Genomic DNA, 14,129 nt, shown 5'->3' with positions numbered 1-14,129 from the left:
CTGCACTTTTAGTGTCAAAATCTGGATCTGGCTAGCCAGGATCTGAGCCTGATTCTGACTGGGTTCCATGATGGAAAAGATCACAAACCCTGCGGATATATAATTTATTTTTGTCCGGTAATAATGTTAAGGGCTCAGAGCCACTACTGGGGAAAAGTCCTGCACAGCCTTTAGGGCTGGAGTATCTTCGCAAAATGTGGCTGTATAATTGTGATGTGGCCTTTGGGGCTTGTCGCAGCTTCTGGGCTGATTGAGGCCTGAGGGCCGGTAAGCTGTGGTGCGGCCTATGGGCCAGTAGAAGCCTCTGGGCTGGTTGAGGCCTGTGGGCCTATAAGTTGTGATGTGGCCTTTGGGCCAGTAGCAGCCTCTGGGTGGTTCAGCTCTGAGGGTCTAAAAGTACTGATGCAGCCTTTGGGCTGGTTGAGGCCTGTCGGCCTATGAGTGGAGATGTTATCTTTGGGCCGGTAGCAGCCTCTGGGCTAGTTGTTGCCTTGATGGCAGAACGACTTGGCAGGATGATGCTGAGTTGCTACCAGTGCCGCCGTGATGACACTGGTGACGGTGTGCTGGATTGCACACTGAGGAGTCTGAGTTGCGGCCAATGTCGCCGGGTTAACACTGGCGTCGGACACCGTCTGGTGCTTAAGGTGGAGGAAGGAAGCTCACCCTGCCGCCTAGATGACACAAGCAGCATGAGCAGGTGGAATGCAGACTGCACCACCTGGATGGGATAAACGGCAGTAGATAAACACAGTTGGAAAACAGGTGACTGGAACAACCAGAAGTACAAGAAACTCTATCACCAGCATGAATTGAAGGGCTGGCTGGAATTTAACAGAAACAGGGCCCAACCAGAGCAAGTCTCCCTAATGACAGATTATTGAGCACCTGGGCTTTGAAAGGAGAATCAATCAGTGTGCACCTGATAGTGTACACTTACAGGCAGTAATTAGTGCAGAGGTTTAGCAGCAACCAAGACTGGAACTGCACACAATATGCTGCTAACCACAGATCCTAATAGGAGGAAGGAAGAGTGAACGCTTGTCTGGCATTCACCCCACACAGCATTGGCAGCATGGCTGCTTGTGACACATAGAACGCCATATTTTCCCTCCCAGTCCTGAAGGCTGCTCTTTAGTGGGATGCATGGTCTCCAGGAAGTGCAGGAGGGTCCCCTGGCTGATGTACTGTACAGCTGTCTAGCTGTGTGAAATATCTGGTAGATGGCAACAGAAATGTGCACCAGGGAGGGAGAGCTCACTGCCACTCACAGCCAAACAGGAACATGTTCTCCATGGGCAGACACAGGTGACTCAGTACAGTGGTATCACTCCAGGGATCGGTATCACACACAGAGGCAGCAGGAGTTTCAGTGTGAAGGATAGAAGTTGTAAGATGTGCAGCCACCTCTTTTTGTTGTCACTTTATTGCCTGCTTTCTGCTATCCCCTGCTGCTGTGCCTCATCGGTGCAGCCCATTGTTATCGAAGCCCTGGAGGTGTAGTTATGGTCATTTCTCCTTGCCCTCTGCCCGGAGACATGATCCGGGCTAGTCTCCTCTTACTGACCCAGTGTGTCCTCCTGTGCAGGGGTAAGTCAGTGTGACAGCACTCTGCTGCTGGGTCTTGTACTGTTTATGTATATATATATATATATATATATATATATATATATAAATATATATATATATATATATATATATCTTGTAGCCTACACCAATACATACACTATATACTGTATACTTATATAAACCATATACATCTAAAATATACACTATACACCTAATAAAATGGGATGTGGGCTAAAAGGCAGCCATTTTTGTTCACCCAAGTGAAGCCACTGTACACGCCATGCAGGAGGCCACCTACTGTGAAAGTTGAACTTCCCTATCTTTAAAAAGGGGCATATTTTGGTCAATTGTAAAGAAAACTGTAACTTTCTCAATTACCTGAACCAGAAAAGGCCCTACACTAGAACAAGAGCTACCTAACAAAACAAACCTCAGTTCTACCCGTCCACAGGGTCGGCGCTACCACTAATTAAACTTAGGCCGTCTGCACTACACTACTAGGAACAAACACACAGCCGCCAGCGCCGGCAGCTGTGTGTTTGTTTTAGCAGCCATGAGAGTCATACAGACTCTCATCAGCTGCTGCGCCCACTGCCGGAGCCGGGCTTCTGACTCCCGCAGTGGCTGATGGGAGAGACGTCATGACGTCTCTCCCATCATGCACAGCGGACCAGCCTGGGAGGACACCGGATGGTGGAGCATGCAATATTGGGGATTAAGTTAAGTGGAGGGTTTTTTTTTTTTCATGTGTGTGTGTGTCTGGTGGGGAGGTGGGATGGACTACTGCTGGGGTACTACTAGGGGCATTGATACAGGTACTACTAGGGGCACTGTGGGGGTACTACTAGGGGCACTGTTGGAGGCACTACTAGGGGCACTGATGGGGTACTACTAGGGGTACTGTTGGGGACACTGATGGGGGTACTATTAGGGACACTGATGGGGGTACTACTAGGGGCACTGATGGGGGTACTACTAGGGGCACTGATAGGGGTACTACTAGGGGCACTGCTGGGGGACTACTAGGAGCACTGCTGGGGGTACTACTGGGGGCACTGCATAGAGGGGGATTACTACTAGGGGTACTGTTGGGGGGCTGCTACTGGGGGCACTGTTGGGGCAGACTGCTACTAGGGGCATTGCTTGGGGGACTACTACTGGGGACACTACATAGGGGGGATTACTTCTGGGGGCACTGCTGGGGGGGCCTACTACTAGGGGCACTGCTACTGTATGCACTGCACTGGTGGGACCACTACTGGGGGAACTGCATAGGGAGGGCTGCTACTCAGGGGATTACTACTGGGGCACTGCTGGGGGGAGACTACTACAGGGAGCACTGCATTGGGGGGACCACTACTGGGAGCACTGCATAGGGAGGGTTACTACTGGGGTCACTATATAAGGGACACTGCATAGGTGGGGGACTACTACTGGGGGCACTGTATAAGGGGCACTGCATGGGGGGACCACTATTGGGGGCACTGCATAGGGCAGAACACTACTGCTGGCACTACTGGGGGCACTGCATAGGGGGGACCACTACTGGGGGCACTGCATAAGGGCTTGTGTAGCTATCAAGGGTGGGGGCAGGAGTGGGGTGGGGGCATAAGGCTGAAGAATGCCTAGGGTGCCAAGAAACTTTGCACCGGCTCTGCCCGTCCATGCCAAATTTCTGCTCAGTACATCTAATAGCTTTGGAGATGTAGCCCCTCAAACACCATGCCCCATCTCAGGAGTTCCCTATGATAGAATTCCATTTATTCGATTCAGCCTTAATATAAAGGGCACAACTATGTCCTTAAAATAAAGCAATTTTTAATTTTCTGCTGACCTTCCTCCTCTGATTAAATTAGTGATGTCATGATCACATGCTGTATCAGACTCCTCTGGCATCACTCCAACCAGTGGATTAAACTCATTAATGTGAGCGGTGCAAGGGTTCATTACTGTCAAAATGTGCCCACACCAATTCCAAAACACCCCCCTGCCCCACTGTATCACAAAAATTTATGTAATTCTGCTCCAGTTCACCTAATAAAAATGGGATGTGGGCTAAAAAGCTGTACACCCCCTGCAGGAGGCCACCAACTGACATTCCACCAACTGGCATTGCACAGCAAGTTGACATTATCTATCTCTCTAATGGGGCATTTGTGGGCTAATAGTTTAAAAACTGTAACTTTCTCAATTATCTGAACCCCAAAAGGCCCTACTCTGGAACAAGAGCTACCTAATTTAACAAACCCCAATTTCTAAATTCGCCCCCTACACTGAGTTATGCCTTCCCAAAAATCCCCCATAGACTAGAGCAGAAAAGTGGTCCTAATTAAAAATGTCCGAAAAAACTGACTGTTGGAACTTTAGATTACTCCCAAATCCTCATTTTCTATTTCATTTGCCCTGAAATTTGGCATGCAGCACTGAGCGACTGTTCTACCCGTCATTGCCAAATTTCAGCTTGGTACATCCAAAAGCTTTTGAGGTGTAGCCCCTTAAGACTTACCACTGACAGGCAGTGGAGGCATCATGGCGCAGGTCCCAGCAGCCAACATGGCAGTGGCAGTTGAGTACCAGGCAGGGATGGTGGAAAAGTTTCTGCCGACAATCAGCACAGCTGTGGAGCTGTGTCGGTGGAAAGGGGACATGCCAGGCCATCTATGGAGGTGGAGTTGCGGCACATCCCCCAGCAGCTGAGAGGCTGCATTTCTGGAATGGAGCATGGATGTTATGAGGTGATATAAAATAACAAGTAAGCTTGGAAGAGTGCGCAGTAAGACTCAGAAGCAGCTGTCTGGTCAAAGCGTCCGGCTCTGAATCAGGGCCAAAGTACACACCCAAATACTTCAAAGTCAATACAAGGAAAATAGATATTGAACCAGAAGAAGCGCTAATAAAGTGACATGAGTTTGCAGAGAATCACCAAAGTGTGTGACACATCTAGTGGGAACATACAATAAATTACCTAAAGGAAGTCCATAAACTAGTCCTTCAGTCTGATAGATACATACACCAATAGTAGCTAATATAGATACACAGAATATGTAACAAACGACCTCTTCATGCCTCCTTATAAATTCTAGTGGTGGGTTTCTGTATCATTATCATTAGGTACCTTCTTTGGTTGAATTTTTAACAACTCATTCCGCTCTACCTGATCAACCCTTTCTTTAGCTTTTTGTACCACATGGTTAGAGTAACCCTTTGCATGAAGTCTGTCCACTACTTCATTAATCTGTTGTTCACAGATATCCTTTTCTGTGCAATTTCTCTTTATCCGTACAAACTGGCTGAAAGGAATACCATCCAGCCAGTTTGCATGATGATGGCGACGCATACATGCTTTCATTGGTTTTTATCCTGTAAGTGTTATCTGTGATTAAATTGTGCTATTTGAAAAAGGAATCTGCACTATTATTGTTTTATCTTCTATGTGCCCTCCTTTGTCCTGGCTACCATACTGCATTTGAGTGAACAGGAGCTGGAAAGCATTTCTCATACAGAAACCCACCACTAGAATTTATAAGGAGGCATGAAGAGGTCATTTGTTACATATTCTGTGTATCTATATTAGCCACTATTGGTATATGTATCTATCTATCAGACTGAAGGACTAGTTTATGGACATCCTTTAGGTAATTTATTCTATGTTCCCACTAGATGTGTCACACACTTTGGTGATTCTCTGCAAACTCATGTCACTTTATCAGTGCTTCTTCTGGTTCAATATCTATTTTCCATGTGATGAGGTGAGTCAGAGGCAGCAGTGTAGCTATGGGCAGCCAGAAGAGTCACAGATCTACATGTCCTGGACCTGTCCAGGGTCTTAAGCCAAAGAGATTGCTGCACAGGGAATGGTCGAGACCACAGGTCATAGTCTTCTTGATATGCCTCACTGTCAGCGTAGGAGGGACAGCAAAGGTGCCTAGAAACCTGGAGGTAGTGAACACTGAAGAAGGGACCACGCAAGCTGCAGAAGACTTAAAGAGTATATACCTACACTAGGATTAATTTATGTGCAGGTAGCTCTGTTATTGCAAACAGTTATATATTTATTAACATAAAGTATTCACAGGGAGAGAATATCATAACCAAGACCTCACTGTCAATTGAAGATATAACCTTCTACCTATTGGAGGAAAGTGCTGGGGGAGGAATTAAACTTTACCGTTGCCTTCTGCATAGAAGCAGGGATAACATGTAAATACAGACTGAAGGGAAAGGAAGACTAGGGTGCAGAGAATAATGGGGTACACCGATGTTACAGCAGCCATTTGCCTCTTCTGGGGGCCATATTTGTCCTTTGGATGGTATTAGTTTCACTGTCATCTGGATAAATTAACTTGGAAGGTATAATGCAAGAGGGAATTCAAGAGGTAACTTAGTGGTATCTAATGTTATTCATTTATCTCATTGGAAAATATATTATATGTAACAAATTACAGCTACTACTGCTAGTCACTCACAAAATGGAGGAGCTGCTAATTCACAAAATTGTGTGCTCATTGGAATACACACATGCAGTCTATGCGACTGAGGTTTGAGCAATTATGTGGCACACGCATTCCACTCAGTGCCCACAATCCTCCCATTTGGTCAGCACAACAATCCCACTGGGTTGCAACATCCTTCTCACTCCATATATACATCTCATTGAAAATACACATTCAGCTCCATAATTGCTAAACTATCATACTCTATCTATGCTTGTACACGTTTTTACCCTATATGCCTCCATGCTGCTATATATTCCCCAATCCCTCCTGCCATGTGGTCTCCCAATTTAGCTAGTCAGTATTCCCTCATTCACACCAATCTGTCTTTCCCGATCTGAATGGCCCTGTCTACCTGCATCCGTGCCACTCTGTTTCCTTCCATCTGCACCACTACCTTGTCCCCTGCTTTGTCTTCCCCTCATCTATGCCACTTTTTCTTACTCCATCTGCATCACTCTGTCCCCCCCAACTTTGTCACTCTGTCTCCCCCCCACCTGCACCACTCTGTCTTTACCCCTTTCTGCATCAATCTGTCTTCCCCAATCCCTACTTTTGTGTGTTCTCCCATTTTGGTAAAAAAAAAAGTTTTGCAGCATTGTGTAGCAGTGCTGTGCGTTGGCAAGGTGGGCACTGTGAGCTCCCTCAGCCTGGCGCATAACCAGTGGGGGGTACAATCAGCTTGATCACTCCCCCCACAGGCTGTTGCTTGCTTCTTAGGAGCACTCTTCCAGTGCACAGCAGTGTGTGCTGGGCTGCTGTGATGCAAGTGGGGGGAACGGTGCCAGGCCCGGTGCCCCGCTTGGCCCCTCCAGCAAGCCTGGGCCTGGGTAATTAGTACCCGCTCCCTCCCCCTCTCGGCACCCCTGGCAGCAGGGCAGTGGACAGAGGCAGCAGCAGGGGACAGAGGGGCTCACTGGTGCTGATGGCCCCAGCCCTGATCTGCTTCTTAAGGCCTCTACACATGGAACGATGTGCTCACGATGCAATATTATGAACGATTTTCCTTGAGCTCTCCCCGGCACTCCAGAACATGATATGGTGCTTAAACAGCACATTTTGACATAAGAACTATAGTGCAAAATGTAAAGATAGCTGACTGCAAGCATGGATCAGTGATATCCATGATGCAGGCATCTGTGTAAAAAAAATATTCAGAGATGCAGGCATGGATCAGTGCAATCTGTGCGGCATGCATCTGAGAAAAAAATCAATAAGATACAGATGCATGGATGGATCAGTGAGATCAGTCCATGCACATGTGTTAAAAATATTAAGAAAACAAGTGAAAATTTGTTTAAAAAAAATGGCGTGTCCCCCCCATCCCTAAAGCACAACCAGCCCCGGGATTTTCACAGTCGGTCCTGGTTGTGAAAATACAAGGGACAAACTACATAAGGGTCCACTTTATTTAGCACATCCAACAATGGCTTTTCAGAGCCAGTCCTGGTTGCCAAAATGCAGGGACTAAAGACGTAGGGGTCCCCTGTATTTACTGCAACCATCACTGGGCTCAGCTGAGGTTGTCCTGGTTTTGGAAATACAGGTGACAAAAAGTTTAGTGGTCCCCTGTATTAACCTTATCCAACACTGGACCCTTTCTAGTGGAGGAGTAATGTCACTGCCAGTGGAGCGCTTTCACCGGGTCTCCCAGCCAAAGCATTACCTCTGACTGCTAGTCAGCACAGTCTGGGGATCCCTGGGGAGGTGGGGACCCCCCAATAAAGGGGTCCCCCTCACCAGAGCACCCCAGGCCTAGGCTGATAGCCTGGGGATATCCCAGGCCCCCTGTAGTGGTGGGTGATGGGTTGATAGTGTATAGTGTAGTGCAAAGAAAGATTAAATAATATTGGCTTTTGCAGGAGAACTACAGTTGCCAGCAAGCCTGCCCCTCTTGATGGTATTAGGAGATACAAGCAAGCAGGGCACTACAGGCATGCTGGTACCTGTAGTTCCAAAGAAAAATAAATATTTAAATTAACGCAAGTAAAACTTTATTAAAACATACATGCACATAGACATTCACATTCACTATCTCACTTATGTATCCCTGAAACCATCATATCCCCTTGTCCAGTAGAAATCCATGCTGTGGTTGTGGTTCCCCAAGTACCAGCATGCGGGGAGGCTTGCTGAGACCTCTTGTTTCATAGCAAAAACAATATTTTTACTACTATCAATCACACTACACTACATAATCAACCCGGCACCCACCGGCCAGGGGTGCCGGAAATAGCCTGGGCCATTAACCTAGGCCTAGGGTGCTCTGTAGAGGGGACCACTTCATTGGGGGGGTCCTCAATGATCCCCAGCCTGGGCTGACTTGTGGTCAAGGGCAATGCATTGGCTTGGGGACCTGGTGAAAGAGCTCCCCTGGCTGTGGCATTACCCCCCCCCACACTAAAAACAGTATAGTGCTGGTTCTGGAATTTACAGGGGAACCCTAAGCATTTTTTCCCCTGTATTTGCAGAACCAGGACCAGATCAGAGCCTGTACCCTTATAATATTCTGGTAGGTTTTCACAAGTAGGCCCATTATTTACTACTGATACTTGGGTAGAGGCACTGATAACATGAGGGTGGGTACACGCTACACATGGGAGGTAGTAACCTGGTGTCCTTTTAGAGAGGAAAAAGGGGTAACATGTATATACATATATATATGTGTGTCTATAAGGTTTTACAGCATCAGTGGTATGTGATGTACCTTCAATATAAATAAATAAATATATAAATAATACAAAGCCTGTTCCCCCAAAACAGATGGGGTGTCAGCTCAACCTAATCAGTCTAAGTCATGGTCAGTGACTTTCAAAATGATGTGAGAACAGTGTGATTAGATCAGAGCACCTTAAAGTGCTTTGAAGTGCAGAAAATGTGCAAACGTCACTAAATAAATAAATAAATAACCTAGTGAAGTATTAAAATCGTAAAGTAGATCTAGACCATAAGAAAGTAATTATAAATATACAAATTTAATAGGAACAACCAACATAAAAACATGAAGGGGAACACATAAATGACACTGGTAAAAAGACTGTATAAAAAAAAATAAAAAAATACAAAGTATAAAAAATAGAGGTAAATACAATGTTTGAAAAAAATATGTAAGGCTTATCTTATTTCATATATATGGAGGATATGGTCAGGTGGCGTGCAGGTTCCCAACGCATTTCGTCAACAGCAGACTTCTTCAAGGGAATAGGGATAAGCAGCTGGATATGGCTATATTTATACCCGAAAACAGTGAAAAACAATAAGCTGCATGTGGTTGAGATCGTGATCACATTTCCTGTGACGTCACTTCCGGTTTCTAAGATCGGCATTATAATTAGGCAAAAAATGACCATAGTAATGTAGAAGTGTATCTAATATGTAAACTCCTCTATATGGAGCGGGGAGGCTAAAGTAGAATGTAATAAATCAAGTGAATCTACGAGAAACATAAGTCCCGAATCTTAATTTTTCACTTGTTATGCCCCACTTCCTGTTTGGAATATTCTTTGTAATCGGCATATTCTGCCCCACTTCCGGTGATCCGCGTCATCCTTCTACGTGATCAGGTGGTGTTGAGGATCATCAGTGTATATCCGCGTGTTCTCATTACAATCCGCTGGCCTTTACTTCCTGTCTCAGGGATCAAAGGTGTGGAACGCATAGCGTCATCCAGATCTTAACCCTCACGTGTTTACGTCAGCCATGTTTTTGGAGTCTTTAATAGGTCTTTTACTTATAGCGATTAGCTGTAAAATAACGAGATATAAGAGAAAGAACTAAAATCTCTTAATATTGCCAGATCTTTCTAGTGACATACACAGGAAGCCAACGCCTAGAAATAGAAACCAAAAATTACGCATAATCAAAAAAAAAAAAAAGCTACTCTATAACACTATAATATAAATACATATTAGAACATGTGTAGAGAACACTCCTAAATAAAAAGCACACAGATGGCCATGAATCAAAGAAAATAAAAAATACAAATGAATAAATACCTACAAAATGATATAAAAAATGATAAATAATAAGTAATATATGATAAATAATAAACATATTGTAAAATTTAAATAACTACCAAATATTAAATATAGGTGGACATATGTATAGAGGTGCATGTATACACATGTATTGTATTCACTCTATACATAGATGTGTGTCACCAAGAAGACCTATAATACAATTGAGTCAGGCAGACTGTATCATTTAAAAAGGTATCAAAAAAGGTGCAAATATTGTATAATAAAAAGAAAGGACTCTTTTCAAGAGGCCTGCAGAGAGCCCATAATGTAATATATTCAATAAACAAGATGAATTGTCCTATATCAGAGAGAACTGCTACATAGATAATCAATCATGTAGTACGCTGCACATTCTTCAGAGAGCTTATTTTTCTTGTGAATTATCCGGTTGTTGTAGGGTGAATTCTTTTAAAGACAGCATAAATTTTTATCAAAGAGGATGACAAAGTCTTTAGTCCTATAATAGTGATGAGGGGGATTATAAAAATATATCAATATCGAGGTTCAACAGTGAAGTAAATCAAGGGTCCCATACCAAAGCTCTAAAACCGTGGCCTAGAGGTTTATATCATTATTTTTATTCAAGGATAAAGTCTACAGCACCTGATCTTCCCGGTAGGTCTCCCAATCCAGTACTGGTCAGGCTCACATTGTATAGCTTCCAAGATCAGACGAGATTGTGTGAAACGGCTGTAGAAAAGAAACCTTGATCTAAAAAACCTTAGGCCTACAAGGTCGGCTTGGTGTTGGTCCCTTACTTCATATGAAAGGTGCTATCTCATAGCTATCGTTGAACCCCCATGGGGATAATGTCTGTAATTCAAAAATCCAGAACATTTCTTTTTTAGAGAGTTTGTTCGAAATATCCCCTCCTCTTTATGAGAACAACATTAATGAGAAAGGTCTTGTTAAAAAATTGGAAAAAATAAAGGAAGTTGTCATGTGGGGCAAAGAAAAAAAGTTTGCAAGGGACAAACAAGACTATGAATCAAACAGAATTAAAAACTGGAGTAGATTTAAGAAACCTATACACTATACACCAATACAATGAAGAGATGAGCGCAATTGGAAAAGAAAACCTAGAACACAATATGTGAAAAATGGATACAAAGCTGCTTATAGACCATTACAACCTAAACCTCTGAATATACAGAACAGATATTCTGCACTTCAGAGATTTGAGTCTGACAGTGATACAGATTTTTTATCCCCGGAGGTGAATCCCAGAACACAACATCCCAGATGAACCTTCTTCAAAGAGACTACAAAACTAGCCTCTCCTATGAAAAGAGGAATAGCAAAAGAAGAGGAGTGCGAGGGAATGGAAGGAAGAAACTACAAAAGAAGAAACATACAATAAATGATGATAAGGCTCAAGGCATCTTTAATCTTTCTCAAACTATCCTCACCCCATCAGAAATTTCACGGTTGAAGAAAGGACTAAATTTTGCACCCACAAATAAGATGAACAGATTCGAAACATATATAGATCTCAACAAGTTTATTAGAAATCTTACACTTAGAAGACATTTCCTGAAAAAGGACAATGCCATTACTTCAAATTATGAGAGAAAGAACTCAAAATCTGGATTGAAACCGAACTCAAAATACTATCCCATTGAGTCAAAGGGCAGCTATATCAACATTTTTTCTGACTTAGTAAAAAAGGACATATGTGAGACGGACTTACAGTCTACCAGTAAGAACAACTTGAAAAATGATGAGAAGGAAGCCCTGAAAAAGTTACAAGAAAACAGAGACATAGTTATAAAACCAGCTGATAAAGGGGGTGGACTGGTGATAATGGATCGCATGTACTATCTGGCAGAAGCAAACAGACTACTAGGAGATGAAGAGTCATACATACTTCTAGATGGTAACCCCATTATTCCATACATAGAAGAGTTGAGATCCATTCTAGTGGATGGATTACACAGGAACATCATCGATAAAAGTGAATTCCAAAACTTGATGCAAACCAGTCCAACTACCCCCATTTTTTATTTTCTACCGAAAATACATAAATCATTAACCAAACCACCAGGAAGACCAATTATAGCTGGAATTGATTCCCTCACATCACATGTCTCTGAATACATAGATATATTCTTGAAAAAATATGTAATAAACCTTCAATCCTTTCTGAAAGACACCACACATGGCCTACAAACCCTCAAATACATTAAATGGAATGAAAGTTATATGTGGGTTACAATAGACGTTCAGTCGTTATACACTTGTATTATACACTCTAAGGGAATTCAGGCCTGCAGACAATTCTTAGATGAAGATGAATCAATACCTCAGATTCAAAAGGACTTCCTATGTGATCTTATGCTGTTCATTTTAACTCACAACTATTTTAAATTTTTAGACAGCTTTTACAAATAGATATGCAGTACAGCTATGGGTACCATCTTCGCTCCAAGTTTTGCAAACCTTTTTATGGGAAGTTGGGAAAATTGTTTTATCTATTTTAACAACCCATTTTTAAGTTATATTAAACTCTATAAAAGATATATAGATGACATTTTAATAATTTGGAGTGGATCAGAAGAAGAATTGAAATCTTTTTTGGTCTATATATCTAACAATGACATGAACCTGAGGTTTACATCTAATGTCAGTAAATCGTCTATAGAGTTTTTAGATCTAAGGTTGATTGGTGAAAATGAGGAAATTATCACCGAAAACTATATTAAAGAAGTAGATTCAAACAGCTACTTACACTACAAGAGTGGTCATTTAAAAAATTGGAAAAATAACATTCCGTATTCTCAATTTCACCGCATTAAGAGGAATTGCACGAAAGAAGAAACATTCAATGAGCAACTTCAGACATACAAAACACGATTTCGAGATAAATACTATCCGGAAAAGCTTCTAGAAACAGCTACAAACAAAGTCCAGGGTCTAGAGCGCTCCAGTTTACTTCAGTACAAAGTAAAAGAAAAACAGATGAACACCTTTACTCCTTTCATAACTACGTATAGCGTACAAGAACCATGCATTAAAAAAGCACTGAACAGACACTGGCACATCTTACAGATGGACCCAATATTGAAAGAGTCTTTACCAAATAAACCACCTATGGTTTTTAAAAAAGCGAAGAATTTGAAAGACCTACTCGCCCCTAGCATGCTGCAAAGGGATATTCAGGAACAAAGTATTTTGGCTAAATATCCAGGTTGCTACAAATGTGGCAGATGTAATGTCTGCAGATTTATGCATCCACAAATATTTTTAAAAATGTTAATGATTCTAAAGAGTTTAAAATCAGACAGCATATGAACTGTAATTCCACTTCCATTATTTATTTATTGGAATGTACGTGCGGCATTAAATATGTAGGGAAGACAAAAAGACCTCTCAAACTTAGAATTCAAGAACATATACGAAATATAAAAAACAAGGTAGAAGGACATGCTGTTTATAAACATTTTACGCAGATTCATGCATCAAAAACTGAAGATATGACTTTTAAAGCAATCGAACAAATAACCCTGGGAGAAAGAGGAGGGGATCTTTCGAACAAACTCTCTAAAAAAGAAATGTTCTGGATTTTTGAATTACAGACATTATCCCCACGGGGGTTCAACGATAGCTATGAGATAGCACCTTTCATATGAAGTAAGGGACCAACACCAAGCCGACCTTGTAGGCCTAAGGTTTTTTAGATCAAGGTTTCTTTTCTACAGCCATTTCACACTGAGTATGCCCAATCTCGTCTGATCTTGGAAGCTATACAATGTGAGCCTGACCAGTACTGGATTGGGAGACCTACCGGGAAGATCAGGTGCTGTAGACTTTATCGTTGAATAAAAATAATGATATAAACCTCTAGGCCACGGTTTTAGAGCTTTGGTATGGGACCCTTGATTTACTTCACTGTTGAACCTCGATATTGATATATTTTTATAATCCCCCTCGTCACTATTATGGGACTAAGACTTTGTCATCCTCTTTGATAAAAATTTATGTTGTCTTTAAAAGAATTCACCCTACAACAACCGGATAATTCACAAGAAAAATAAGCACTCTGAAGAAT

At 42.6% G+C, this 14,129-nt stretch overlaps 1 pseudogene; it reads left to right on the top strand.

Moving 5' to 3' along the window:
* Positions 1 to 13,771: 13,771 nt before the first annotated feature.
* Positions 13,772 to 13,889, top strand: LOC148510685 (5S ribosomal RNA; annotated as a pseudogene).
* The last annotated feature ends 240 nt before the right edge of the window (positions 13,890 to 14,129 follow it).

This window comes from Taudactylus pleione, unplaced genomic scaffold (genome assembly GCF_031769625.1).
Source record: "Taudactylus pleione unplaced genomic scaffold, aTauple2 ptg000313l, whole genome shotgun sequence".
In the NCBI taxonomy this organism is placed as follows: Eukaryota; Metazoa; Chordata; class Amphibia; order Anura; family Myobatrachidae; genus Taudactylus; species Taudactylus pleione.
This window is presented reverse-complemented; position numbering and strand designations above follow the sequence as displayed.